We start from the raw sequence: 18,548 nt of genomic DNA, 5'->3' as shown, positions 1-18,548 counted from the left end.
CTCAGGCTCCAAAGAGCAATGAAACCCTACCTTAGCAAAGAGAACTGCGCTACTATAGCTAGAGCAATCAAACTCTCATGACTTGATTATGGGAACACACTTATGCTGGGAGCTAACAAACAGTTCATTGCAAAATATTAGTAAATTCAGAACAATGCTGTCAGAATTGTCAAGCAGACATCAAAGACAGAACACATTAGCAATGCAAGAAAGGATCTGCAATGGCTGAAGGTGGAAGACAGGGTACAGTTCAAAGCCATGACACTGGTCCATAAATGTCTTCACAGGAAAGCTCCTGCCTACCTTAAATCAAAAATCGCCCGATACGTACCAAGCCGCGCATTGAGATCCGAAACATTGGGCCAAATTGTCGTGGCATAATATAAGAGATCTAATGGCTTGGGCAAAGCATTTCCCACATCAGCAGCATCCAAATGGAATAACTTGCCATTGAATCTGAGACTAGAATCCACATTTTAAATTTTTAGGAAAAAATTGAAAACACACCTCTTAAATAAATCTTCAGCTATGACCCTCGTACTAGGCGGGTAGCTTTTCATTCTTGGCTATTTCAGGTGTCTCGTCCCCATGTATGTCTCTCTGTCTGGTATCTGTGTCGCCCCCCGATGCCTGCAGGCTTTCGGGGTGGTACAAACAAATAAATAAAATAAAAATTGGTGAATGTGTATATATGTTATATATGGTTTTGATTGACACTACTTAACTTTTTAAATGCTAATGTGTAACTAAAGGCCTAATAAATAACTGTATTTTGATGTCAAACCTGAATTAAGTGCTGCTTTGTGTGGACTTATTGTAGCCCTAGACTACTCTCACACCGTTCCTGAGACTAAGAGTTGGCTGCTCACACACCTACATTTATTGGGTTTTGGGTAACCTCTCAGTGTCCTTCCTGTTTACCATAAGTAGGGTGGCCTCCCAAAAGCCTCCCACTAGGGCTGATTTTGGAAATCCATCTTAAATTGGTTTTCAGCTATGGGTTAAGGTCGTTGGCAATCAGTGTAGTTTCACTTGAGTGATTCCTTAGTCCTTGTTACACAGAACACTAGGCTTTAAATGTTTTAGGCCTCTTAAAGTTATCTAATCTGTAATCTAGTATAGAAACACACACTAGTACAACTCTTGCTATGCACAAAGATGAACACTTAAAGAAATTGTGTCCATAGAAGGGTTTACCTACCTTGGGTCATAAATCTGATCTTGTGCTGGAACTGATAGATCTCCAGGAAGCTGGGAGGAATCATTACTGGATGCTCGTGGTGTAGACAATGCTGGGACAGGGCATAGCAGTAGTAATAGTCCTGTTGTTACAGAAACCACAGATGCACTAGTGAAGAAGAAGAGGGGGTTTCTCTAACCTCTGTGACAACCTCTGAAGCAGAAATAATTTGTGAGGCTGGGAAAGAGAAGGACAGAGCAGTTGGCCAGACCACAAGGTTTTTCAGGGCCTTCCAAGAGGTGAATGAGTCTGATAAAATTGCATGGTTGCTCAGCAGACTTCCCCAGAATGGCTGCAGTGCTATTATGGAGTTGTCGAAGCTTGAGAGGAAAAGGTTTGGAAAACTAAAGCAGGCTATGCTTCTAAAGTTTGGGAAGACTTCTGCCCCATACTTAGAGGTTTATAGACCACACAACGAATGAAAATAATACTTTGGTGACATATACATCTTTAAATAAGTTAAGTGGCTGGGTTGAAGAAGTTCATAAAGTAGCCACTTTTTTATAACACATTTTATTAGTTTAAAGATATTAGTGTAACTTACACCTTAAACATTACATGGTGAACATAACATAAACAATATAAACACAGATCCAGCACATCTGGTGAGCCAATTATGGTATATCATTGCCACAACTCACAACTGATCCTCGTTCGTGTTCGTGATCATGTATTGCTTAGTGTAGTCATTGTGCATCTTCCCATTTTTGCCAGATTTGTCTTCCCTTCACAGGGCAACCTCTGGCAGTATAGATTTGTCTTTCCATTAACACACAAACGTTCACGTCTGTTACCCATTGTGCATGCTGCGGGGCTATGTTGGATCCCCACAGTTGCGCTATATTGCGCTTGATTAGGCCCGTGGTTGTAGAAAGAAACAGCCTTTTGTAGCGTGTCGCTTCCCCCTTTTCTACAATTCCCCACAACATAATTTTAGAATCTCTAGAGAGAGTGCCACCCAGGGCCAATGACAGTCTATCGTTGCAACGTTGCCAGAATTCTGGGGGCACTCCCATATTATGTGAAAGAAGGTGCCCTCTTCATGTAAGCAGCGCAGGCATTTAGGGTTATCGGCTCGGTTCCAGCTGTGGAGAGCCACTCTTGGGTAGTATACTCTGTGTAGTACCTTTAGTTGTATCAATATGAGCCTTGCAGATATCGCAGATTCTCGTGGGTACTTCAAAGCTGTAACTCGGTTTTCCAGCAAGATTGGACCAACATCCCTCTCCCACTTCAGTTTCAGATTACTAAGTTCAGGTGTTGCAAAAGAGGAAATAGCATTTTACATGAGAGAGGTGACTTTACTAGCAATTTGGTCGATTACTATATTTCTCTCATTCGGTGTGCACTCTGGCATGTTAGACAGCGAGGGGAGGTGTCTGTGCAGTGCATGTTTTAGTTGGTTGTAGTGATATCGCTCAGTGTCAGGAAGTTCGAATTGGTTTTTCAGGTCTTCAAAGGGTATTATTTCGCCATTTTTAATTACATCTCCCACTCTAGTGATCCCCAATGTTACCCACCTCAGCCATGTTGGTAGTTTTCCAAGCTCAGGCAGGTTACCGTTACCCCAGAGTGCCTGTATTGGGGTGATCTTTTTGTCCCAACCAATATGTTTGTGGGAGCCTCTCCATATCAGTGCTACATGTGTTGACATAGTACGTAGAGGTGTGGGTTTCAGTTTCTGTTAGAGGCATCCCAGTGGGGATAGTTCTTGCATCGCATCAATCTCTGCTTGGATGTGGGATATTTTCCAATCCCCCTGTAGTGAATCGTTGATCACCGCCATTTGACTGGCCCAGTAATAGGATTGTAAGTATGGTAGCCCAATACTGCCTTTCCAGATGGAACGCTGAAGTGTGCGGAGTGCTATTCTTGGGTGCCCCGCCCATAATAGTGTTCTGAGGGTGCTGTTAATTGTGTGGAATTCTAGGGCTGATATGTAGAGTGGAGCATTCTGCAGGATATATAAAAAACGCGGTAGGACCACCATTTTAATTGAAGCTGCCCTCCCTAATAGGGTTAGTGGGAGTAGTACCCAGTGTCGTACATCCCTTATGAACCTCTCTGTGATTGGGTGTAGGTTGTTTTTCACATAATCGGAAAGATTGATTGTGATCTGGACACCCAAGTAGCAAAAGCGTTCTGTTCCAATGCGATACAGGCAATTCATCGGGATGTTGTACTCCATGTCCTTGACTGGAAACAGTATGGTTTTAGACCAGTTCACCCGTAGACCGCTGAAGGACCCATATTGTTGCAATATTTCTGTGACTACTGGGTTAGAGTGTGCGGGATCTCCCATATATACTAGGAGGTCGTCGGCATATAGGGATACCCTATACTCGATCTTTCCGCCAACGGAAGCCTTTCCACAACTGTGTGATACGTAATAGTATTGCTGACAGGGGGCATCCCTTTCTCATGCCTTTGCCGAGCTTGAAGGCCTTCGAAGGCCATCCATTCACCTTGACGCTCGCTTCAGGGGAGCTATACAGGAGTTGGACCCATTCCCTAAAGTATTCCCCGAATCCCATTCTAAGCATGATTTCCCATAGGGCCTCCCAGAAGACAGAATCAAAGGCTTTTTCGAAGTCAATCGCTAAAAGTGCTAGGGGTTCTTGAAGGGGAGGGGCTCTTTCCAATGCTAGATGGAGCCTGCATAGGTTCATGAATGTAGATCTTTGCGGCATGATCCTACATTGGTCTGGGTGGACCAGGGATGTTATTACATTCTGCAGCCTATTCGCCAGGACTTTTGTTAGGATTTTGGCTTCACCGTTGATCAGGGAGATTGGTCTGTATGAGCTGCTCCTTTCTGTTTTTTTTTTTTTTAACTTTCAGAATGACTATTACACTATCTTCCAGGAGATTGCGGGAGAGGGTCCCTTGTTCCTTGGAGTGCAAGAACATTTTGAGTAAATGTGGAGCTATCTTATGCCCACCCAATCATTTCCATATGCCAATCGAAAAACCATTAGGGCCTGGAGTTTCTCCCGCTTGTAGTTGCGATATGGCTAGCACTATTTCATCCTCTGTGATATCCTTTTCGAGGAGGGCAGTTTGTGTGGCATTTAGATGGGGAAGTGTGATCCTGTCTAGCACTGTGGCATCTATGGATCACTCTGGTGGTTTGTACAGGTCAGCGTAATAGGCTGCAAAGCCTTCCGCAACGTCGCGGTCGGTTCGCAATATTTCAGAGGTATCCAACTTAATCTCCCTGACCTGTCGATGGCCCTTGTCCTTTCGTTCCAGCCACGCAAGAATTGTGCCTGCTTTGTCACCTGATTCGTACATTCTCGTTCGCATCAGTGTGTGTGCCTGTTTGGCATTGTCAAGGGCTATGTTATGGAGACATTCCTTGGCTAATAGGAGGGATCTGTGTGTGTCATGTGCGCCAGTGGCAACATGCACCGATTATTTCTGCAGAACCTCTTGTTCTGCTTCTAACAGTGCTCGCCGTCAGGCTTTCTTGTGAGCCTATGTCCAGGAGAGAATCTTGCCCCAGAGTACTGGTTTATATGCTTCCCATAGGGTTGTTGGGATATCTACTGAGTATTTAGCTCGAAATATGTGGTCGTGGTTTTTTGAATATGTTCAACAAAGTCTGGTAGACCAAGATAATATTTATTTAGGTACCACGAAGGGTGGGGGGGGTCTATCCGATGCAAGCACCATTAGAAGGTGTGAGTGATCTGATATGCCACGTGGGAGTAGAGTCGCCTCTACCGCTTTGTGTCTATACTGCTGGGTGTAATGGCCACTTTCACAGGATCACAGGAGCGGCACCATCAGGTGGAGGGAGCAGGGGGCATCATAGTTCACGCACAATCCCTTTGGGACGATTATACATGGGGGGCCTGGTTGGACGCAGTCCTGGCGCCTTTGGCACCAGGCTCATGGAAGAACTTAAACAAGACATTTTCATTATGGGCAGAAGTGCTTGGAATGGAACAGAACTCTTTTATTATGGGCAGGAATACTCTCAAGAACTTCTCACTTGTGTGTAATTAGTCTGGATGTGGCCTCCATCTGCATTTGCATGTGCAACTTCTAGGAGTGGCATGGTGTGGCAAGCAGGACTGAGCTAAGGGGCGTGGCCTTAAGAGCTCAGCTATAAAAGCCAGCCCAACCCCAAGGCACACGCTTTACGTTATTCTGCACCTCCATGCAGTGTAACGCTCACCATCGCCTGGGATTCAACTTTCAATTTACCTGGTGAGATCCTGCCATCTACATACATACGTACCATCCGGAGGATCCTGCTCTCACCTGTACTCTTCTTCCTGGCACCGCGGCTCACCTGCAAACATCTCGGAGTGCAGACATCTTCCTGGCACCGTGGCTCACCTGCAAACATCTCAGAGCGCAGACATCTTCTTCCTGGCACCGCAGCTCACCTTCAAACATCTCGGAACGCAGACAGCATCATCTGGGCACCGCAGCACGACGCACTTCATCGGATTTCGCAGCACCTGCAAAATTAAGGCAAAAGACAAGGTTAGACACTTAACAGACATTTCGTTAAGGGCGCCCTGCCATTAAGCCTCACGCCTTCCCTAAAACCATCACTCACCTGCTGCCGGACATTGCGGTCGCATCCATCTTCCGCTCAGCCGGGTTCCGCGCCTCCACAGCTATGGTTAGGCCGCATTTCCATCTATTTGGGAGAAAACAGAGTAACGTTATTCAGTGAAAAACAACACCATTGAGAGCAGTAACATCAAGACATTGAGAGAAAGCAGAAAGAGGAGTTAAGTCACAGCTGGACTGGACTATTACTCAGGAATCAGTGAAGGAACTCGATTCCATCAACAAGCGCCCCTGCCAGAAGTAGCAGGGCGGCAAGCTTATCATTTACACTTACCAGGTGAGCCTTATGTGCCGGTACGTGCCCACTGAAGTCGCACCTTGGGTTGAAGGGTTTGGGAGATACACAGTCACCTATCAGCGCATTCACGTTTTCCCATATCCATGCAGGAGCAGTGCCATCGATTGTCGCCGCCCACAGCTGATTCGCAGGGGACGAAACCAGAAGAGGGTGATCTAACTCCAGGGAGAGCTTCAACTGTGCACCCAACGCCTTCGCAGAGAACCGGTGAGCGTAACACTGGGAGAAATCAGTAGTTCAGCCTTAAGAGCGAGGTGTGGTCTCCAGAGTGATCTGAATACCCACAGTATTCTGGGTGTAGGTCTCGCCACACAACTCCCAGCCCAAACGCAGAGGGTGAAGGTGGCAAGCTTGGTATTGGTTCTAGGGTTTCTGCCTCGCAGATGTGTACGGTCCATCCCCACGTCCATGACCTCATTGAAGTCCCGTCCCATTACCAGAATGTCAGCCATGTTATCAGTGATTAGAGCTGTAATGTCTCGGATCAGCTCGCTCATGAGCGAGGGCGGGGCGTACACCTCTAGGACAGCAAGACTTTTGTTCCATAGCTCGCCATGTATGAGGACAAATCTTCCCCCTGTGTCCTGTGTGACCTTGGATAGCTGAAAGGTAAGCCATTTGTGCATCAGTATCGGGACCCCTCCTGAGCCCATGGAGAAGCCTGCATGTATTGCTGTGCGATAGCTTGTACAGTAAAACAAATTATATGTAGTGCCTGCCAAGTGTGTTTCTGCGAGGAGTACTATATCGGGTGTGTGACTGTTTAGGAATTGCCTAACTAGGCGACGCTTGATCCCACTACCCAAGCCATTCACGTTCCATGTTAAAAACTTTGGGGTTCTGCCATTACGTCTGCAGAAATGTGTCTAGTGGGTGATCTGTGTGGTTTGGCCGTGAGTCAGTGGCCCACATGTGCAATGCTTTAGTGTACGTAAAGTTTTGGATCGTCAAACAATAACATGACACGTAACTTCCCTTAACCCCCTCCCTATTCTCCATCCCAACCTGAAGCATCTGTCGCCCTAACTTTAAAAACCCTCAAAAACACAAACTAGTTGCATACAAATCCTAGACGCTCGTCCCAGGCAGACCGCACTGGGGTGAAGTTCCAGGGGTGGGGGCTTCCGTCTGGGTCTGTCAACTATCTTTGTCTATCCGTGACTAGTATAGGCATTCGCTGTGTGCCTTGTCGGATGTCTTATTTGCCACCCAGTCGTAGAGGTGTGGAGTCATCTTGATTACTGATTATCCAGACGTTAGTTCTCTTCTGGTGGTTCGTGCTCCTGCGCTGGCGGTTGTGGGGCCGGTGGCTCCCGCTCGGGTAGAACCCGGGGGTTTCTGTTTCTATTGCTTCGCCCCATTCTCCAATCTCCGTCTATGTTTTGTTTCGCCCACTTCCATGCTTCTTTAGGGTCTCTAAAATGGACTGTCGTGTCCTTGTGATATATTTTGAGTTGGGCCGGGAACAGCAAGCCATATTTCACAATCGGAAAGCTGTTTTTTGAGCTGGTCGAATGACTGTCTGGCCTTCTGCACTTCCCTGGTGTAGTCTGCGAAAAATGCTATTCTGGATCCATTATAAGTTAACATGCCTTTGGTGCGGGCCATTTGGAGCAGCGCATCGCAATCTCTGTAATTTAGAAGTTTCACTACCACAGTGCACGGTGGTGCTCCAGCCACTGTTCGTCCAGCTGGTATATGGTGGGCCCGTTCAATTGAAAAGAATTTGGAGAACGTCTTTGGTTCAAACATGTCCTCAAGCCATTCCTCCAGGAACAGTTCCATGTTCGTCCCTTCCGCCTTTTCTGGTAGGCCTAGGATCCGGACATTGTTACGCCTTGCTCTTCCTTCCCCTTTGTCTACTCTCTCTTCCATTGTTTTCAGGCACGTCATAACTCTGGATAGTTATTGTTCCATACTTCGTAGCCCATCCTCTGTTCCAGATATTCTCTGTTACACCTCTCCAGTGCGGGATGTTAGTTTTTGTAGGTCGTGTCGGAGGAGTGAGACATCCGTGCTGATGCCATCCATCTTCTGTTCCATGGAGGCGCGCAGGTTTGCAATTGCGTTCATAACGACCTTCAGAGATATTGTGTTTTCTGCTTCTTCCATGGTTTCTGGTTGGTCTTGTTCCGCTGGGGTGATTGTAGCAGGTGTAGTGAATTGGTCAATCCTGCATTGGGTGATCACTTTCTTGGATTTATCCTTGCCCATAATGGGCTTTGTTGCTGACAGGCCGCGGATTGGGGTCCTGTGTCTCAGAACGATATTTGGTGCTGGTGCTGCAGTAGTTATGTTAATTCTGGGCTGTTGATCTTTGAAATGTGCCAGGAAGGGCCTACAGGGGCTAATGTGTGATGTGTCTTATGGTCATGTGGTCTAATTCGAAATGTCTTTTTTTTTTTTTTTTTTAATTTAATCGAAAAGATTTTAATGATTTTTACAAAAAGAAGAAAAGTGTTTCTTGCTTCTTCAGATGCGCCTCCGCGCTCTCTTGTAGGGTTAAAACATTTTTTTTTTTTTTTTTTTCCCAGTGACTTCAAGTTCTTCGTTGACGTAGCGTTACTATTGGATGGGTTAGTGTTATCCATCTCTTCTCAGGCGGGATCAATTTGTGGTGCTTTTGAGATCATTTCGAAAGCCAGTTCTATCAACTTTACCATTACGATTGTCCATCTTGTCATATCTCCCGAAATCAATCTGCACCATACCTCTTCTGTATCTAGCGTGGTCCCCCCTTTCACACAGGGTAACGGGTATGTGTCTCTATTCTGGCGGGTCCTTGTACATTTCAGGACCAGATGTTTCAGTTTTTCTACTTCCTCTCTTATTCCGCATAGGCGACATCTATTGTCCGTCTTTGGTGACCTAATTGTCAAGATTTGCTGGTCCTTTGACTAGAAGTTAGTATTACTAAAGTTTCATTTTAAATGATATTATTACTATTTTTTATGACTATGAATGAAAATGTTTAACCAGGTAATTCCCTATGAGAAATGGGGAAGTATATTTTTGGTAACAAACTGTGGTATAAACAATGTTTTTATCCTAAAGGAATCAAATTATTGTAATGTGTAAATCAGGGTTTTGGAAACTTTGTGTACTATATCGATAGATGTCTATTTGTAAAGGTGTAATACATTTTTTTTTCACCAAAAACAAATGAACAAAAAAAATCAGCCTCTTTCTCAATCTGCCTCTTTACTCCCTTCGCACTCTTCGACTAATCCAGATTAGGGCCATAAGACTTATCCCTGGCCTCAAGCCCAAGGACCGATTTCCAGCCCTAAAACCTCGCCACTGGCTCCCGGTGACCGTAAGGATCAAATTCACGACCCTCTGCATCATCCTGCAGGTCAGCCGCTTCACCAAGCAGCGAGCGTGAGGTAGATCTCTTTCCTCAGCAGGTGCCTCCCTCTGGAATGGCCTCCCAGCCCCCCTCAGACTTGAGTCTGATCTTCTTAAGTTCCGGAAACTTCTCAAGACTTTCCTTTTCTCCTCCTCCTTCCCTCCCTCCCTCCCCACATGCTAATGTCCCTCTGCCGCTGCGACTGGTGCCTGGTCCCTTATGAGTCTTCAGGGGCCATGCACTCCCTGACCAGTCTCCACAAGCATCCCTAACCAGCACTTGCCCTTAGGCCCCCTTCCTGGACCAGCCTGAATCTGGTCCACCCTGTCCATCGCACTTATTTTCCCTGTTCTCTTTTCCTCTGTGCACTTGTCTTCTTAGCTCCCCTCAGCACTTGCTCAGCCCCCTCGGCCCCCCTCTCCTGTACTTTTCTCCCTCTCCACCCCCCATTCCCGTCTCCCATCCCTCCCTCTCTTCCACCCTCCACTGCACATCTTGTAACTTCTACTTTTAGTATGTACACTATCTCCAGTGTCAAGGTCATCCTGACATCAATATATCCAGCCTGGTAATAGGGAAAAAAGGGGGGTGGAGGGGTTGTCTCAGCAATGTTTTCACCTCACCCTGTTGTTACAGAGGCAGTTGAGGGGACAATTGGAAACCCTCAAGGGAGCCATCTGAAGGGCTGCCTTGTAACAGATCAGGGAGAGGTTAAGATTACTCTTCTTCCCTAACCGAAGCCAGAAGCTGGGCTCCAATTTCAAGCCTAGGGATGAATGCCTTCAGCCTATTTACATTAAACACTTTGGGAGAATGATTAGGTCATCCAAGCTCCACTAAATGTTTTATCTCAGATAGTGTTTCAACTATCCTGTAAGGACCAGACCATTTGTCCTGTAAAGCTCTAGACCTTTTAGGATCCATGATCAGAATTTCTTGGCCTGGTGAAAAATGAACAAGTAAAGCTTTCTGGCCATACCAATGTTTCACCAGTGCTTGTCCAGACTTCAGCTTGTCATTGGCCTGAGTCATCAGAAGGGCCATCCTCTTCCTAATCCCAGCACATAGTCTACAACATTTGTAGAAACAGGACGAGTGGGTTACTCCCATCCTTCCTTGACTATAGCTAAGGGCCCCCTGACAGGGTGGCCAAAAGGAAGTTCAAAGGGGCTGAAGCCTGTTAGGGAGAATTCTCGGTTTAGGCTGAATTTCCTAACCTAGTGAGTCCCCCAGCAGCTTTGCTGGATTTTGGGGTTTATTTTTTTCTCCTGCCAAGAGTGAGACTCTTTTACCCTCACTCTTGGGCATGATTTGAGTGTGTTTCTTTGAATCTAGATTTGTTTAATGGGCTATGGGGTCTTTTACTCCATAGGGCTTCATGTGTTTTTGTGATGTGTGTTACACAGCACCCTCAGTGCAGTAACACAGGGGTGTCATAGTGACCCCCCCAGTATAGACTCCATACCCTGGGACTGACTACTGTCTCCCAGGGCATGTAAAGTCCCCATTGACTTTACTAGTCTTAAATTCTGAACAGAACCAGTACAAACCATCATATTGTGGACGTATTGGCTGGGGCAATTCAATTGCCCCGGGGTCTGTTAGTCGAGGGGGCACGTCCCTGTCCCCCCTGATCGAGTTTTGGCTGGTGGCAGTGGATACTACTTTTTATATTCAACCGCAAATATTTTCCTATGGGATTTCCCATTGTTTTGGGCTACTATCTTTATTTAATTATTTACGGTAGCCTCGAACATACTGCCGGTTTATTTAATTAATATTAATTCTCCGGTTGGTATTTTTTGCCAAAACTTGATTCTAAAATAGCGTTTGTGTTCTCTTCTGTGACTCCAACCCAAGTCGAGCCCTTTGTTCCACTTTTTGGCGGGCTTCTCCACAGAAGCCCTCCAAAGTGGTGCCACTCTGTCTGGGGTACTTAGGAGGGGTGGAGGGGGATTTAGGCACCCTGGACTGAGTTGCTGAGGCAACTCAAGTCGCACTCCGTCCTGATTGGCCCAAGTGGTGAGCCGGCCGGCTCACCACTTAGCATGTTTGAAGACAGCTAGGCTGAGTGAATGGGGGTTTTCTGCATAAAAGCAGGGCTTTGGGGACTGGAACTTCAGAAGTCGCCACAGGACCTAAGAATCCGACGAGGGAGAAGCTGAGCCGACCTGCCACGACGCCACCACCGGTGGAGCCCTGCTGGACCGTCTCACCACTTTTCCCAACGACAGAGGAGATCTCCCGCCGGAGAGTCTTCTTCCTTTGACTGGTGGGGATAACCAGTTTCACCGTCTTTTCGCCTTCCGACGTACCTCGTGGCTGCCTTGCCTGTGCCAAGCACCCTGGCAACCGGGATACCACGTTTTACCACGACCGCGAATAAAGGTACCACCTTTAACCGGAAAACTCTGCGGCTGGTTTCTTCCCTGGTAGTGCAACGACCTTCATCTTTCCTCCAAGTCGAGATCTTCTCTTCCCCTGGACGACGACGCGACTTGCACCCCCTGCCAGGAACAACTGCCACCGCTGAAGGATACTTCCCACTTAAGGTACCGTGTCCCGCCAGGCTTCCCTTGCTACCGACTGTACGGGGTAGATTTAGCCCCCGGCGTTCAAGCCTGGGTTAGCCTGGGACACCCTGGCTAAACTTTCCTAAGCCTCTCTAAACTCTTTTTGAACTCTCTGCAAGACTTGCTAAGCCTAGTGTAACTGTGTGATCTTGGCCGCATTTGTGCTCTGCTCTCTCTAAGAGTGGGCCCAGCCTTTGGACTTTGGCTCACCAGTGACTTTTGCTCTTCTGCCTTGCTAACCGTGTTCCTAAATCTTAGAGTGGTGTACCTTTCCATATTCTGTCTTTTCCCTCCCTTTCTCACAAACTTATTGGAGTGCCATCTAGTTAAGCACTCATCTCTGTATGAAAATAAGTGGTGTTTTACTGAGATTTATCTGATGAGGAAAAAGGAGTGTATATATTACAATAGTAACTGTGTTTAGAATATTTTACAAGAGTGCTGGAGTGTTTCAAACAGTGTGTTTTTAAATAAATAATGATATACTTTGATACCAAAGCTCTGGTCAGTGTTTGCTTGTATTGGTGTGTCTATTATGTATACTTTGCATACTGCCTAACTCTTCTTGAGAGAAGTCTGACTGCTCAGCCACAGCTACCAGGTAAATCTGGGTGGTACAGACTGCTACCAAGTGGGTTTACTGCTAACACCTGTAGTCCTAAATCTTTTGCAGTGTTCCCTAAGGGAAGTGCACAGGTTTCTGCCTAACAAAGCCAACCTCTTCTTGTGGCACCTCCCTGTAGGCAGAAAGTAGACATGGAAGAAGGTGGTCCCACTTCCTACTCTCAGGCTCTTCAAGAGCTCCAATCATGCTTTTGAGAGTTCTGTTGAATCTCGGAAGAATACAGTTCATCTGTGGATGGTATGTAGATGAAAATGAATTTGACGCCCCACATTCCTTCCACATGGCCTGCAATTAGGCAAAGTTAGTGCCTCTGTCTGGCACAACTTCTTTAGATAAGCATCCCCTAGTAAAAATGCCAAACAATGCTTTAGCATCTGACTTGGCAGTTGCTGTTTTCAGTGGGATGGCTTCAGGATATCTGGTGGCATCATCAACCACCATCAGAATAAACCTGCTGCCAGAGGATGTAGAAGCATCAAGGTTATCAACTGCATCAATCCCTACGCTCTCAAATTGTATACCCACTTCAAGTAGGAGTACCAATGGAGCCTGAATGGAACCAATTATGCAAGACAACTGGAACTCCTGCAGTCACGTTCTACTTGGACCCCCATCTTAGGCCAGTGGAAATTCATGGATAAACACTCAGTAGTCTCTTGATACCAAGAAGACTTGCAAGGGGACTTCATGTGCCAGCTGCAGGAGGAAGGGGGATCACATGCTGAGGGACCACCAAACTCCTATGGTTGCCTCCTTTTTGACTATATGGGTTCACTGTACAATAACCCACCTCGCCAATAGTATATATGCCTCCCAGGGGATTCACCCTCCAACTGGGAGCAGGCCTGTCTACTAAGGCCTTCTAGAAATGGACATTCTCTCTGGTCCTTACTAAACTCATCCCTAGAGGGGACCCCCTTCAGAAAATAAAATGTACAGTTCAGGGTGCACATGGGAATTGAGTACTTCAGGCAACCTTTCATCCTCGTCAGGTTAAAAGATTTGGTCAGTTACCTCAACCTCAGTTGTAGGTAAAGTAGGGCAGGAACTCTTCTTCCCCTTTTTTGGATTCTTTGCCTGCTTGGCCTTGGGGTTCCCTTTGGCTTAGGCTTCCCCATAAACTTGGCTAAAGCCAGCCTTCTTTGTTTGAGACCTAGTATGTGTTAGTTCTGGAGCCTCTCCTATAGGACTCAAGTCTCTGAGGTCTGAACTCTACCTGGAACTGCCTCTATACACGTGCAGGTACCCTGTACAGACCACTTCTCAATTTACTGCTAGTGTGACAGGCATTACTGGGAAGTTAAGAGGGGGGCAATCAGCCAACTTGCTGGGCATCAGAGGAGCTCTGTCCAGGGCCTCTGGATTTACCAATGTGGAATGCACCACAGTTTGACTGGCTGATGGCAGAGGGGTCTACACCATCTACCAGTACACTAACCTTAAAATAATGCTAAGCATTATCAGGGATGGAAGCATACGTTTCAGCAACTCTAGGATCTCAGGGACACTAGAGCTATTTCCGATCTCCTGTGAGTATCTCTCAGACATTATAAGGGAATGCCAGATTCAAAGGATGACCCACCCCCCCCCGCCAAGGTCTTACCCTTACATCTGGGGTCCCCTTCACATGGTCACTTGCTCCACAGGTTACCCAAGATACTGAGAACCTTTGTATGTAGGGAGATGCACTCTGCCCACTTTCTTGCTTGGGATGATAAGTCCCACTACGCTTTACATACTCTCCAGGTGACTTACTCCTCTTATTAAACGTTTCTGTGGGCTTTGTGGGATGTATGTTTTTCAGTAGAGCTACCCCCTTTCTCCTCTTACTTTTTCCCCTCCTCACGCTTACCAGAAGCACGTTTGTCTTTATGGGAAACTCTATTGGATATCCAAAGATCAGCAGCAGTGGCAAGTTTATTAGGAACCAACTCCTTTGCATCTGCCAAATGCTATTTCAGCTCAGAGGGGCAAGAGGCAAAAATATATTCAAGCATAACAAGATTCATCATTCCATCAAAAGTGTATACTTTAGGGGGCGTGGCAGGCAAGAGAGCGATGTGGGCGTGAGTCCTAGAGGCTCCCACGGCCGTCCAAAAAATCCTGTGAAACATCCTACTATCCGAGGCAAAACCTTGCAAAAATACCCCAGTCGAGAGAGAGAGGCATGTGGAGTCATCGAACGTGCTGTAAACCCAGCGGATAAACCCCTAACTGTGTGGATGGCAGAGAGAAAGAACCCGCGCAGAAAGAGAGAAAGGTGCTCAAGATGGCCGCCAACTGATCATCGGACTCGGAGGGCAGAGGGTGAGCGTCGGCTGCGAACCTGAAACCAACCGTTAGCTAAGAACAGACGCGGGCTAGTGGACAGCACACCACCATTGAACACCCCACTGAGTGTCCGCGGTCCACTGGAGTAAAGCACTACCTGCACAGACGGCAATATCCTGCATGAACTGTCTGAAACACAAGCCATAGACCACGGACGAGAAGTGCACCGCATTACCCTAACACCGAGACGGCCTGCGACACCCGGTGCCTGTCTGAGGGTGCGGGCAGGAGCAGGCATCCGGCCCGACCTTCTGTGCCACACCGTGAGAGAACACCATCCTCAAAGCGCCCTCCGGAGTAGTCCACAGACTGCAACCCCGACCATGACCCTAGAAGCGCCAGTTTACCCGGCATCCTTCCTCCAGGTGGAGGACAGCGGATCTTCAGGCGACCTCTCGTCAGACCCGGTAGACTGAGTTACAGGGCGACACTGACATCACTCTAACTGCACAATACCCGCTCGCAGACTACCCGCTGAAGCCAGAGGGTGCCGTGGCACCACAGAGGCGACCTCTGCCTGTGGGCCCGTGTGCAGGGCGGAGCTGATGGGGGGGGTAAACTCGAAATAAGTGCCTTCCCGCACCCACGCCGGTGGTCGCTGCACTCTGCCAACCCATATGCCATCAACCATTTCAGTCTGCCGTCCCACGCAGAAGACCTAGTACACTCGTCCACCCCACCCTGAGACCGCTGGAGCCCTGCACACGCTGACAACAGCCACAATGAATCTCATAGCTTTGCGCCGGGACGGCTAAGGATATGGCAGCTGAGACACACACACATGGACATTCCTGCTGAGTGTTTTGTACTTTGTTTGCTTAAGGGCCCCTAACAAGGAGACCCCAATGTTGATGTGACGGGTCCGTGGGGAACTGCTGCATCCTTTTCACGGCAACAACTGAAGCCTGCCTGGTCCCACCCCCCGTCCCGTCAGCACAGGCCTGCCCGACTCTGCAGGATAACACTGAAACCTGGGACCCACGGTGGGAGGCGGACCCCGTACACCACACGGACTGGGACTTCAGCGAATACTTTGTGCGAGCACGTAACAATCACAAGGGCATAATTCAAGATCTTACCAAGACTGCTGACCTACCTCGTGGCAGAGAGGTCCTACGAACACCAGGTCTGGATTATGGGAATGACCGCTGCACAGGTTGAGAGGAGGTAGTGATAGCTGAAGCTGGGATTGGCCCAAGTGATACACGGAGGCAGCGATTCCACCTTTCCTCTCTTCATTACTGCCACCCTATGGTCACTTCAGGCAAACCACATAGAACATCCTGGAAACAAAAGCCAGTCTCTTGACTCTCTGGATGTGAGGGACGAGCGGGGGACAAGACTTCGGAGAACTCGAGACCACATGGTATAGGACCACCCAATAGAGGGCTTGGTGGCACATAAACCAAGCCGGAGATCGGATCGATACGGCCAACCTCATTCCACCTGGAGGAGACAAAGAAGAGCTACAATTCCGGTGAACGCCAAGCTGTAGAGAAAGATCCCTCGACTAGGGGGAATAGAAAACGGCACCGAACAGAGCACACCTCCACCCCACCCAGCATAAGCAAAGATGACCCAGTAGCGCTGCCATAATACCGCCATAACCAGGGGCGGAAGAAACACAATCATCAGGTTTCAGGGACCTCCTGACCGCCACGACTTGGTAACACACAAGACGGGGAGGACTGACAGGCGTTGACGAAGACTACCAATTGTAACGCAGGAAACATATGATCGCCACCCGCTTGGGCGATCGGTACAGGATCATCACAAGCGCTGGCAGTGGCCCAGAATTAACATAACTACTGCAGCAACAGCACCAAATATCGCACTGAGACACAGGACCCCAGTCCGCGGCCTGTCAGCAATGAAGCCCATTATAGACAAGGATAAATCCAAGAAAGTGATCACCCAATGCAGGATTGACCAATTCACTACACCTGCTACAATCTCCCCAGCAGAACAAGACCAACTAGAAACCATGGAAGAAGCAGAAAACACAATATCTCTGAAGGACCTTATGAATGCAATTGCAAACTCGCGCACCTGCATGGAACAGAAGATGGATGGCGTCAGCACGGATGTCTCACTCCTCCGACACGACCTACAAAAACTAACATCCTGTACTGGAGGGGCGGAAATTCATTAGATCAGTCCTTCAGCTAACAACGTGAGGAGGGATATGACAAAGATCTCACTGCTAAGGGTACTACCCAGGTCAAAACATCTGAAGGCATCTACCACATTCTGTGTTTGGGATGTGCGTCTTAAATAAAGGGAACACAAGAGATTTTGACATGAGTAAGGGTTTAGAGAGAACCAGGGCTCTGGGGACATTGAACTTTTGGGGGAAGCTGAGGAAAGGGAGAGAATGCTTCTGAGGAGATGGAGTTGAAAGTTGGACTTGTTGGCAAGGTCCTTGATGTGTGGAGAGAAAGAGTGAGGAGTCAAAAGCGACCCCAAGGTTTTTAGCCTCACAAGGGTGAGGGGAGGGGACCCACGGAGGCCAGAGAGTGGGTGGGAAGTACGTGTCAGACACGTGTAGATCTCACATCAAGTCTGAGGTCAACAGGATTTTGGATCTAGGGGTGATCAAGCCCTCGAGCAATCCATCGTTCAGTCCAGTGGTATTGGTACCAAAGTCAAGTGCCACCATTTTAAGGTTTGGCATGGACAATAGTGCTCTTTTTATTAATCAATCTGTTTATTGTTTTCATAACAAAGCAAAACAAGACATAACAGACGTACGACTTATGCGTAGTACAATAGATTCCATACAGTATTATTAGTATTGACATGGGAGCGCAACCATTGAGGGTACTGGCGAGGAAGATTGGTAGCAAGAATGTTCAGGGTTTGGGCAGTCTGTGCTGTCGAGCCATTTAGTCATCTCCTTCCCATTTCCCCCAAATCTTCGTTAATTTCCCTGGACAGTATCTAGCTCTGTAGGCTCTCCTTTCCAGGGCCATACAGCTGTCCAGTTCCGCAGTCCACTGATTTAACCTCGGGCACTCTGCTGAACCCCAGGATGCTGTAATCAGTCTTTTGACAACTCCCAGTGCTACAGCCAAGAAGGTTTTCTGATATTTTGTAAAATCAGTGCCTGCCCGTATTCCCAGCAATGCAGTTTTGGCTCCAGAGGGACCTGAGCACCGATCACAGTGGACCGTTTTTGTGTGCATTGGCCCAGAATATTATTCCCAGAGTGTGTGATAGAAAGTACGTCCTTCCCTACCACATCTAAGGTATGTGTCTACCCCACTTGGTCAGCATTGTGCGGGAATAGTATACTCGATGGAGAATTTTAAATTGTATTAACCGCAGCCATGCTGCCATACCCACCTCCCTCTGCAACATCAAAACCTCCACCCATTCCTCCAGTTCCAACCTTCCCAAGTCCTGCTCCCATTTCTCTCGCAGGCCGGTGAGCTCTGCGGTCCCAAATGCTGTAAGCACTTGCTATAACGTGGACGTGACCTTAGCAGGGATGCCCGTTGAGAATAGGTTGGCCTCCAGCAGGGAACTACTTGGGACTTCTC

At 47.7% G+C, this 18,548-nt stretch overlaps 1 protein-coding gene across 11 annotated transcripts in view; it reads left to right on the top strand.

Annotated features, from left to right (window-relative positions):
• The window catches only part of BLTP1 (bridge-like lipid transfer protein family member 1), a 2,946,455-nt gene that overhangs the window by 1,736,628 nt on the left and 1,191,279 nt on the right, over window positions 1–18,548 (top strand). The gene's annotated exons all lie outside the window — the stretch shown is intronic.

This window comes from Ambystoma mexicanum, chromosome 6q (genome assembly GCF_040938575.1).
Source record: "Ambystoma mexicanum isolate Mex_15411 chromosome 6q, UKY_AmexF1_1, whole genome shotgun sequence".
In the NCBI taxonomy this organism is placed as follows: Eukaryota; Metazoa; Chordata; class Amphibia; order Caudata; family Ambystomatidae; genus Ambystoma; species Ambystoma mexicanum.
Note: the sequence above shows the minus strand (reverse complement) of the source record. Positions and strands in the feature narration are given on the sequence as shown.